The sequence below is a fragment of the Wyeomyia smithii genome, chromosome 3 (genome assembly GCF_029784165.1).
Source record: "Wyeomyia smithii strain HCP4-BCI-WySm-NY-G18 chromosome 3, ASM2978416v1, whole genome shotgun sequence".
Lineage (NCBI taxonomy): Eukaryota > Metazoa > Arthropoda > Insecta > Diptera > Culicidae > Wyeomyia > Wyeomyia smithii.
Window position 1 is genome coordinate 128,444,029 of NC_073696.1, and position 12,469 is coordinate 128,456,497.

At 43.2% G+C, this 12,469-nt stretch overlaps 1 long non-coding RNA gene across 1 annotated transcript; it reads left to right on the top strand.

Moving 5' to 3' along the window:
• The first annotated feature begins 704 nt into the window (after nt 1–704).
• Nucleotides 705–2,275, top strand: LOC129729915 (uncharacterized). The gene is made up of 3 exons (XR_008728761.1): nt 705–1,863; nt 1,970–2,093; nt 2,156–2,275. It is a non-coding gene; the product is annotated as an uncharacterized LOC129729915 (long non-coding RNA).
• The last annotated feature ends 10,194 nt before the right edge of the window (nt 2,276–12,469 follow it).

A 12,469-nucleotide genomic window follows, 5' to 3' on the forward strand; every position in this document is an offset into this window, starting at 1 on the left:
AACGCCATTCGTTAATTGCCTTATGTGAATCGGGCAGTTTTGCGGCTATTTGGGAAACGCCAAACTACCAGTTCTTTAGTTTGAACACTTTGAAATTCTGTACAAATCTGTATTAAAAATCAAAATTCTGTATGAATTCTGTATTCTGTATCATTTCTATATCGTGGTCAAAAAATCTGTATAATACAGAAAAATCTGTATACTTGGCAGCCCCGAAATAACCCAATAGACCTCTCTGACAGGATGTGTCAAGTGGCTTCTAATTATTCGTCTTCTCGTTCAAAATAACCTCATAATAAACATTTTAATTTTTCGGCACGACGTTTGCCATTGTCGCCAAAAATATTTAATGAAGGAAATTTCAATACCTAGGATTTTCAAGTTCTGGGTTACAATTATAATTAGTTACTTGATATTGGTTACTCAATGAATCTTGAATTGATTCTGGATTTATTTGAACTAGACATAATTTCAACTTATTCCTCTTGCTTTTCTTGAATTAAATCTGCAATCGTTCATCTTAAGTAGTTTAAAAACATGATTAATATTTCGAATTTTAATTTTCACAGATCCGGTGTATGAAAATGTTTCGAAAAGTTGTTCAACGTGTTAAGTGTACAACCCTGCTACCTACTGGTCCTTATTCACACGGGCAACACTGCATAGTGAATAGCAGCATAAGCTGTCAAATGAAATTTCTTTCTCTCATTCCTATTCTGTAACCTAAAAGATATTAAACACGTTTTTTTGAGTTTATACTATCGTTTTACCAAGTTATTTTATTTCGTTGGCCTTCCATAACTCTGTTAGGTTATAGGCCCAGTGTTTCGGACATCCCGTGAATGGAAAATAGTATTTTCGCGATGGATAACGATGGAAAAACGGAACGCGTTTATATGTTCGACGGTGGTAATTTCATGGCGTGGAAGCTCCGCACACAGGTGCTGCTTGAGGAGCATGACCTGTTTGAGTGTGTGGAGATGGAAGCCGAGGAAATTTTGGAAATGCAAGACCAACCAGCGACACGCAGCAACAGAAAGACGGGAAGCAGAAACTGCGAGAGAAGCGACGTAGGCAGGACCGGAAGTGTCGATCACTGTTGATCTCCCGGATTAATGACACTCAACTTGAATACGTCCAGGAAAAGAAGACCCCTAAGGAAATTTGGGATGCGCTCAAACGTGTATTCGAGCGGCGGAGCATCGCAAGTCGAATGCATTTAAAGCGTCGAATGCTGGGTCTGAAGTTCGAGGACGGTTCGCTTCATGAACATTTTTTATGCTTCGACCGGCTCGTTAGGGAGTATCGTGCAACCGGGGCGGAGATGGAGGAGCTTGACATTATTTGTCATCTGCTTATTACGTTGGGACCATCATTTTCGACCGTGATAACGGCCATCGAGACCATGCCGGAAGATAAACTTAGCATTGAGTTCGTTAAATGCCGGTTGCTTGATGAAGAGGTTAAGCGCAAGGGAATAGGTGATGAATCCAGCACCCCTAAAAGTGATTCTGCTGCATTTTCCTGCAGAAAGCAAAAGAAGAAAAAGAAAATCTTTAAATGCTTTGGATGCAAGCAAGAAGGCCACAAGCTGGCGAATTGCACGAAAAAGAAGGAAATGAAACCAAAAATGTAAAACGGAAATCTAGAGCGTATTTAGGTAAAAAAGCAGGTACATGTTTTGTGGGATTGACCGGTGAAGTTTTACCAAACACAATAGACCGGTTGAAATGGTTCATCGATTCCGGCTGATCGGATCATCTTGTAAATGATCGGGTGCTATTCGACAAACTCGAGCCATTAGCATCTCCAGTGGAAATTGCCGTAGCGAAGCCCGCATAATCAAAAACCATTGCTGAAGCGGTAAGGATTTTAGCTGTACTTAATGTAGTATGGTAACTGTTCGTGATAATGTCCCTCATCAGTTATTACTGTACTAAACTGAATGACTTAAACTATTTATATTCAGTATCCCCACATAGGATAGTGAGCACTGTTTGTCCGCCACACCTTCAACGGTTGAAGCTCCATCGAAAAACGAAGAAATCCAGTAAACGGTGTAGTCGCAGGTGTTTGTCAAACTATAATGAAAGGTAATCAAATTGGTCACAAATCTTTCGGCTTTAGTATTTATACAATCCTTTTTTCTATCCAGTATCTCCGAGCAGAACGATGTTGAAGTCCACATTGCACGACGACGAATGCAAAACAGCGCCCCTCGCAGTCTGGAAGAATACAAATATGACCAGTCACAAAGAGAAATGTGTAAGATGGCTGGCAAGTGATGATATCTGCAGCTGGAAAACAAAAACATGATTTTGCAAAAAAATATAGAAATCGCCTCTAACAGTCTTTATATTCAAAACAATATCACGACTATTCCACGAACGATTATCAGAATATAAATCAATATAAATATACCATTCATGAAATGATACCTGAACAACTGGAAACTACTCACTCGTTGTTTTGCTTTCGTCTCGATTAGACGCAAATTGTTTTTCTCGTGTGATTCGCAAAATAACAATACACGAGTTATCGTACGGGTGTTTTTTTTTCGATTAGTTCTTGTGCTGTGCGATAACAATAGTCTGCAGTATATCGGCAGAAACATCTTCTGCACACTGGTAGGGGCAGGCTACCCCGCCAGTGATCTGATACGCAGCTGATATATCAGCAAGAACAATTCTCCCGCACCGCTGTTACCCCGCTAGCAGCACGGACCACCATACGATCGAGCGAGTGGAAGTCAACTACAAGTGGCATCTTAAAGGTCGCGTGTAAGATACGGCCACTGTGTCACAACACGAAGCTGGATCGTCATTGTTTGTTCTGCGGAGACACTCGATTGATCCTACTATCAGCCGTGAGGTCGTGACTTAGACGTTCGGTGAAGTATTCACTTTAGATTTTTTATCATTATTATTAATATATTACTATCAATTTTATTATTATTAATATTATTATTATTGTTATTATTATTATAATTATAATTATTATTATTATTAATATTATTACTATTGTTATTAGTATTAGTATTACTGTCTTTTTTTTCTTTTGATCCATTGTAGTTTGAAAAATTGTTTTTAAAATTTAATATCAACTACTTGTTCCCCCCCCCCCCCCACATTCGAATATTTTTCGTTTGTGTGCGGTAGAGCGTAACGCTCCCGCAAAATGGACGACATGCAGGTGCAACTTTTCCTGGATGTGGAAACAAATGGGGAAGAAATTGAAATTTCCCCCAGCAGTTCTTCCTTACCTTCCCCTGTACCATCCCCGCTACCTAGCCCCGTACCAAGGGTACCGGGAATACGGGTAAAAGTTTACCCAGATGCCGCTAGCGGTCCCTACGTTGTTTACTTCCGGCCCATAAAAAAACCTTTGAATATAATTCAAATAGGCAAAGACTTGGCAAAACAGTTTTCGGCCGTAACCGAGATTACGATGGTGAAGCCGAACAAACTGCGAGTTGTCGTGAGTAGCTTGAAGCAAGCAAACGAGATTGCTAGCTACGAGCTCTTTACAAGGGAGTACCGCGTGTACATCCCTGCCAAGGACGTGGAGATCGACGGTGTGGTTACCGAAGGAAGCCTCACGGTCGATGACATTTTGCGTCACGGGGTTGGCTGCTTCAAGAACCCCCTGATTCAAGATGTGAAGATACTGGATGTCAAGCAATTGCATTCAGTATCCATCGAAGAAGGGAAAAAGAAATTCCTCCCTTCGGACTCCTTCCGTGTAACATTCGCCGGATCCGCACTGCCGAACTACATCTCTTTGGACAGGGTTTGTCTGCCTGTTGCCTGTTCGTACCGCGGGTCATACATTGCCAAAACTGCAAGCAGTTAGGTCATACAGCCACCTACTGCTGCAACAAGGCACGCTGCAGCAAGTGCGGAGGCAATCATGCTGAGACCGCTTGCAGTGAGGATACTGAAAAGTGTCTTTACTGCGAGGGAACTCGGCATGACCTTTCGGCGTGTTCCGCGTACAAACAGCGCGAGGAAAAAATTAAGCGTTCCCTCAAGGAACGACCAAAGCACTCTTTTGCAGAAATGCTTAAGAGGGCCGAGCCACCCTCGACAGGAAACATCTTTTCCTTTTTGCCAACCGATGAGAGTACATCTGACGATCCCGTCGAAGGATGTTCTTATGCCATGCCAGAAGGGTCTAGGAAAAGGAGAATGATCAACTCTCCTAATCTTTCTCGCAAAGGTCGCAAGATAACCCCTAGCGGAATGACTAATAAGCCAACACAAAAAGGAAGCGGTGAAGAAAAACCGAAGCAAGTACCTCTCGGTTTCAATTTTAAATCAAACCAGGAGTACCCACCGCTTCCTGGGGCACCAAAAACCCCTCGTGCACCCATTTCTCGATCAGAAGATAAAAAAGAAACAGGGTTCATAAAATTTTCTGATATTGTGGACTGGATATTTGAAACATTCAACATACCAGATCCCCTTCAAAACATTCTTCTTGCCCTTCTCCCTACAGTAAAAACCTTTTTGAAGCAACTCACAGCAATTTGACCCCTCATTTCAGCTATCATATCTTTCGATGACTAATACGGCGAAAGAGGTTAGGAATTTTATCACTGTATTACAGTGGGATTGCAGAAGTATCATCCCCAAATTCGATCTATTTTCTCATTTGATAAATACATACAATTGTGACGCATTTGCGCTTTGTGAAACCTTTCTCAATTCAAACGATCAACTCAATTTCCACAATTGTAACATTATTCGTCGAGATCGAGACTCACACGGTGGAGGGGTACTTTTAGGGATAAAAAAGTGCTATTCCTTCTTCAGAATCGACCTCCCCTCGATCTCGAATATTGAAGTCGTTGCCATTCAAACGAATATGAATGGAAAAGACCTATGCCTTGTTTCGTTATATCTCCCTCCATCCACGCGGATTGAACAGAGGCATCTCACTGATATAGCAGAGTTGCTTCCCGCGTCTTTTTTGATATTGGGAGATTTTAATTCTCACTGTTCGCTATGGGGGTCGCTGTACGATGACAACCGATCTGCTTTAATCAGTAACTTAATCGACGACTTCAATATGACACTTTTGAATACTGGGGAAGCGACACGTGTACCTAATCCTCCAGCACGTGAAAGCGTGCTTGACCTATCCCTTTGCTCGACATCACTAGCGTTAGATTGCCAGTGGAAAGTAATCAATGATCCCCACGGTAGTGATCACCTACCAATCGTTTTTTCAATTGCTAATGGGTCAACTCCAACGGATCCAATCAATATTGCGTATGACCTCACACGTAACATTGATTGGAAGTCCTATGAGACCATAATATCGCAAGAATTCGAGTCCCACGTGGAACTTCCTCCGGAGGAAGAATACGCATTCCTTTCTGGCTTGATCATCGACGCCGCGACCCAAGCTCAGACGAAACCGATACCCGGAGTAACGATTCGACGGCGCCCTCCCTCCAAGTGGTGGGACAAAGATTGCTCAGACCTGTACGCGCGGAGGTCCTCGGTGTATTTGGCCTTCCGAGAACAAGGCACTATCGATTTGCTCCGAAAGTACGATGTACTGGATAGACAAATGAAGAGCTTGATAAAAGCAAAAAAACGCGGATACTGGCGGCGGTTTGTGAACGCGTTGTCGAGGGAAACAGCGATGAGCACTCTTTGGGATACCACCAGACGCATGCGGAATCGTAACGTTTCGAATGAGTCCGAGGAGTATTCAGAGCGCTGGATACTCGATTTCGCCAAAAAGGTCTGTCCGGACTCTAACCCCGAACAGAAGACCTTTCGCGACGCGTTTTTAGTAGCTACGGAAGAGCCTCCATTTTCGATGTTGGAATTTTCAATGGCTCTCCTCTCGTTCAACAATAATGCTGCAGGGTTGGATAGAATTAAATTCAACTTGTTGAAGAATCTACCCGACTCTGCAAAAAGACGCTTGTTGGACTTGTTCAACAAGTTTCTTGAGCTAAACATTGTTCCGCACGACTGGAGGGAGGTAAAAGTCATTGCTATTCGAAAATCCGGAAAACCTGCCTCTGATCACAATTCTTATAGGCCGATTGCTATGCTCTCCTGTCTCCAGAAATTAATGGAGAAAATGATCCTCTTACGGTTAGACAAATGGGTCGAAACAAATGGTTAACTTTCAGATACTCAATTTGGCTTCCGCCGGGGCAAAGGAACGAACGATTACCTAGCGTTGCTTTCTACTGAAATTCAACTCGCCTTTGCTCGAAAAGAGCAGATGGCTTCTGCATTCTTGGACATTAAGGGGGCTTTTGACTGTGTCTCTGTAGAAGTTTTAACCGAGAAACTTCATTTGCAGGGACTTTCACCAAATTTAAATAATTTTTTGCTCAATTTGTTGTCAGAAAAGCATATGTATTTCTCACATGGTGATTCGACAACTTCCCGAATTAGTTACATGGGTCTTCCCCAGGGCTCATGTTTAAGCCCTCTCTTATATAATTTTTACGTCAATGACATCGATAAATGTCTTACAAATTCATGTACGCTACGGCAACTTGCAGACGATAGCGTTGTATCCATTACTGGAAGCGGAGCTAACGATCTGCAAGGACCATTGCAAGATACCTTAGACAATTTGTCTGAATGGGCTCTTAAGCTGGGTATCGAATTCTCTCCGGAGAAAACTGAGCTGGCCGTTTTTTCTAGGAAGCATAACCCAGCTCAGCTGCAGCTTCTACTAACGGGTAAAACGATCACTCAGGTTTTAGTCGCTAAATATCTCGGGGTCTGGTTCGACTCTAAATGCACCTGGGCTTGTCATATTAGGTATCTGACACGAAAATGCCAACAGAGTATCAATTTTTCTCGTACGATTACCGGAACTTGGTGGGGTGCCCACCCAGGAGACCTTCTAAGGTTATACCAAACAACGATATTGTCAGTTCTTTAGTACGGCTGTTTCTGCTTTCGCTCCGCCGCGAACACGCACATTATAAAATTAGAGAGAATACAATATCGTTGTTTGCGTATTGCCTTGGGTTGCATGCAGTCGACCCATACGATGAGTCTTGAAGTGTTAGCGGGTATTCTTCCGTTGAAACATCGTTTTGGAATCTCTCTTACCGGTTGCTAATTCGATGCAGAGTTATGAACCCATTAGTAATTCAAAATTTCGAGAGGTTGGTCGACCTTCAATCTCAATCCAGATTTATGACTTTATAATTTGACTATATCCTTCTTCATTCCTCCAATGTCGCACATTTAGATACTTCTAATAATGCTATATTCTTCGACACCACCATGAAACAAGACATTTCTGGTATCCCGGATCAATTGCGACCCCAAGAGATCCCTAAGATTTTTTCCAATAAGTTTAAACATGTTAGTTATGATGAAAGGTTTTACACTGACGGATCTAATCTAGATGAGTCCACTGGCTTCGGTGTGTTCCACGAAAATTTTACCGACTCCTACAAACACGATGCTCCTGCTTCCGTGTACGTCGCAGAACTTGCTGCTATTCAGTACTCTCTTGGAATCATCGAAACCCTACCCATAGAACACTACTTCATCTTCACAGATAGTCTCAGTGCCATTGAGGCTCTGCGATCGATGAAGCCTGTGAAGCACACCCCGTATTTCCTGGGGAAAATACGGCGGTTTTTAAGTGCTTTAACAGATAAAAATTACCGGGTTACTTTAGCGTGGGTCCCTTCTCATTGCTCGATTCCGGGTAATGAAAAGGCTGACTCTTTAGCTAAGGTGGGTGCTATTGATGGCGATATTTATGACAGACCAATTGCTTATGGTGAATTTTATAGCATTTTGCGTCAGAAGACACTCAACAGTTGGCAATCATCATGGAATTCAGATGAACTGGGACGGTGGCTACATTCCATTTTTCCTAAGGTATCGACGAAAGCATGGTTCAAGGGGTCGGATGTAGGTCGGGACTTCATTCGCGTGATGTCCAGACTTATGTCTAATCACTACACGTTAAACACGCATCTCTTTCGTATAGGGCTTGTAGACAGTAATCACTGCGTTTGTGGCGATGGCTACCATGATATCGAGCATGTTGTTTGGTCGTGTGCCGAATTCTGTGGTGTTAGGTCCGAGCTTATAGATTCCCTTCGGGCCCGAGAAAAACAACCGAACGTACCCGTTAGAGACATTCTGGGAAGCGGTGATCTCCAGTACATGACACAGCTATACGGGTTTATAAAAAATGCTGACATTAAAATTTGAATTTTTTATCTATTTGTTAGATTACAATTCCCGTCACAAACTGAAAGAAAATGACACACCATGCTGGAGACACTAAGACGAAGACTCGGCATCTTTATGTTCACGCAGACACCTCAGATAAAACTGCTCAAATTGAACATCACTGCTAGCCATCTACAAATAAATAAATTCTATAACTTAATATAGTTAAAATGAAAATTGTAACTCCCCTCCTCTCACCCTTAATCCCTTTTAAGAGATATAAAAAATGTGCCTCCCTCTTTTTCCTGCTAATTTAGAATTAAAAACAAAATGTACTTGGCTCAGTTAAACATGAATTGTATCGTGCCGTATCAAATAAACTATTTTTAAAACCAACTGGAAACTACTGCAAAATAACATATTCTTACTATTTGAAGAATAGTTTTAGTACACAATTTTGGATTATTAGTTTACCATATCGTGTATAATATCGAAAAATATATGTTCGGGAAAATCGCTGTTTTTGAATGGTAACAACGCCTAGTTCACCAAATGGTTTTTTCTCAGTTTACTATAAACTAGATGGTCAAAACTGAAGCTGATATGGTATTTAAATGGTTATGTGACTGTTTTATAAATGGTTAAGATACTATACGGGAAACAATTCGTGTATGGTATTTGTTTATGCGGGAGAGCGGAGAGACAATTTTAGCGAAGCACTCGGGAACAGTAAAAGTGTTGGCCCTCGTTAGAGGTAAATTCACCGAGTGTTGTGTAAACAACGTGCTTTACGTACCGGAGCTGCGTTGCAATCTTTTCTCCGTAATGAGAGTCGACCAAATCGGGATGAAAGTGACGTATCAAAACGGCAAAGTGTGGATCCATAATGGATCAGAGCTCGTCGCGTGTGGCTCACGATATGGAAAACTGTATCAGCTAGATTTCTTTACGGATAAGCGCGTCGCAAGTGAATCACTCATGTCATGCGGAAGGAAGAATCTCGAAAGATTTGGAACTGTGGCACCTTCGGTTCGGCCACTTGAATAAAAAAGCATTGAGAGGCTGGTTCGGGATCAGATGGTTGTTGGCTTGAAACCATTCAGCGGTAATGCAGACAGACAAATCGTCGTGTGGGAACCGTGTGTGACCGGGAAACAGACCTGGAAACCGTTCGCGGTACGTGAATCGAAACGTTCGTCGCGGGTGCTGGAGTTGATACACTCCGATGTATGCGGGCTAGTGACGCCGGTTGGCCTTAACGGGGTAAAATATTTTGTTACTTTCATAAACGACTGGAGTCATTTTACCATGGCGTTTATTATCGCGACCAAGAACGAAGTTTTCGAGTGTTTTCGGCAATACGAGGCTTACGTGACGGCTAAGTTCGAGCAGCGGGTAAGCCGCCTTCGCTGTAACAACGGCGGAGAATACAGAAGCAAAGAGTTTGAATGCTTTTGTAAAGCAAAGGGCATTCAGGTCGAGTGGACGGTTCCTTACACTCCGGAACAAAACGGCGTCAGTGGGCGGATGAACCGCACTTTGGTCGAGAAAGCGAGATCTATGCTGCAGGATTCGCAAATAGACAAGGTTTTGGGGACAGGCTGTTCAGACTGCAGCCTACCTGGTTAATCGCAGCCCTTCAGCTGCGCTGCATTCTAATGTAACGCCATTCGAGCTCTGGGAAGGTCGGAAACCTGACGTCAGCAAGCTGCGCGTGTCCGGTTATACTATGTTCGTGCATATACCGAGGGAGCATCGCAAAAAGTTAGATGCAAAGGCATGGAAGGGAATTTTTGTGGGATACACGCATAACGGTTAGCGCGTATGGGACCCTAGAGCAAAGAAGATAGTTCACGCGCGTGACGTGCATTGTATCGAAGAAAAGATAATTGAACCGAAAGGAAGTAAATCAAGTAACGGTTTTGTTAGAGTCCCATTAGTCCGAGAAAGTCCTGAAAACAGTTATGTCGAGGAAGAAACCAATGATCCAGATTCTGATGCATCGAGCGATGAATTTGGAAGTTTCGATGACGACGATACGACAGAACCTGTCTCAAATTAGGAAGTAGATGAAAGAAGACCGCAACGGCATCGAAGTGCCCCTGCGTGGCATGACGACTTCGAGGTGGAATACGCTGGGTACGCGCTTAACGCGATGAACTACGTCGAGAACCTGCCAACGACTGTTGCTGAAGCTAAAAAGCGGGATGATTGGTGTAAATGGGAGGCTGCCATGATGGACGAAATGGACTCCCTTTTAAAGAACAAAACCTGGCACTTGGAGAAGTTACCATCAGGACGTTCGGCTATAACAAATAAGTGGGTGTTTCGCATTAAGCGGGGACTGAACGGCGAACCCGATCGCTATAGAGCTCGGCTGGTGGCAAGGGGCTTTAGTCAGAAATATGGCTTCGACTACACGGAAACTTACTCGCCCGTCGCTAAGCTTGATACACTGTGAACGGTGCTTGCTTTGGCCAATAATAGGAACATGGTGGTCCACCAAATGGACGTGGTCACGGCTTTCCTAAACGGGAAACTCGACGAGGAGTTATACATGGTACAACCCGAGGGGTTCAAACGTTCTGGTGATTTGGTGTGCCGATTGGACAAATCGTTGTATGGCCTAAAGCAAGCCTCGAAGGCATGGAACGACCGTTTCGATGGCTTCATAGTGAAACGACTGGGGTTTATTAGCAGCGCAAACGACCAGTGTTTGTATGTGAAGCAAATTGGAAAGGATACGGTAATCCTTGTTATTTATGTTGACGACGTAGTGGTTGCGGAGTCCACCCTTCAAGTAGTCGAAGCTGTAAAGCAATCTTTAGCAACGGAGTTCCAGATGACCGACGGTGGTGAGATTCGATGTTTCCTCGGAATGCGCATCGATCGCGATGTTAAGGCAAGGATAACAAAGATCAGTCAGAGGCATTTTTTGGAAGGCCTGCTTTGTAGGTTCAGCATGAACGAATGCAAGCCTGCATCGACACCGTTGGAAGTGCGGCTTAAGCTTGAGAAGAAAACTGAAGAGAGGCGAACGAGGCAGCCGTACAGGGAGTTGGTCGGCTGTCTGACTTATGCGTCGTTAACAACAAGACCAGATTTGGCGTCAGCTGTCAATTATTTCAGCCAGTACCAAAGTTGCCCAACAAATGATCATTGGGTCCACCTGGAGAGAGTACTTCGGTACATTTCAAGAGTGCCCTTATCTTGAACTGTGTCTAGTATACCAAACGGATGAAGTTGCAGTGGTTCTGAAGGTATATTCAGACGCCGATTGGGTGAATGACACATCAGATCGTAAATCGATTAGTGGTTGTGTGTTCAAGGTGCTGGGGTGCACCATTGGCTGGATCACTCGGAAGCAGAAAACAGTGTCCCTCTCGTCCACCGAAGCGGAGCTGAATGCTTTGTGTGTTGCAGCGTGTCATCAGCTGTGGCTGACTCGTCTTTTAGAGGACCTCGGACTCGACTGCAGAAAGCCAACTATCTTCTACGAGGATAATCAATCCGCTATAAAGATTATGGAGAGCTCAAAAGAGTTTGGGCGTTTGACGCACGTCGACGTGAAGTTTAAATTTTTGAAGGACCTGGTTGGAGGAGGACGGATTCGCATCGAGTATCTTCGTTCAGAGGACCAACCAGCGGACATCATGACAAAGGGTCTACCAGTTTGTGCTGTTCGGCGTCATCGTCTAAGCATCGGTTTGATAGGTAGCAATGGTTGAAGGAGGGTGTTAAGTGTACAACACTGCTACCTACTGGTCCCTATTCACACGGGCAACACTGCATAGTATATAGCAGCATAAGCTGTCAAATGAAATTTCTTTCTCTCATTCCTATTCTGTAACCTAAAAGATATTAAACACGTTTTTCTGAGTTTATACATAAAAATCGTTTTACCGAGTTATTTTGTTTCGTTGGCCTTCCATAACTCTGTTAGAACGAAACACAGTTCATCCACTTGGTATGCAGAAACAGTGTAAACCAAAAATATCGAAAGTTTTTGCAGCACGGCCAACTATACCGACTAATAATAAAACTTAATAGTGCGCTAAACAAAATCGACCAATCAGAGAGTGCTTTCACTTTGACAGAACTTTGGGTGATTTTTGGTTTCTCTTGTCACATCCTGTCCTAGCTTTCTACATACGAATGTGTTAGTGCCACTAGTTGAGGAAAATATTTACAAATAGCTGTTTTGTTTGCAATGCTATGTTTTTGCCAGCTGGACAAGTATTCAGTTGAACACTCATTATATGTTTTAAACTTGTTTCTGAATTAAT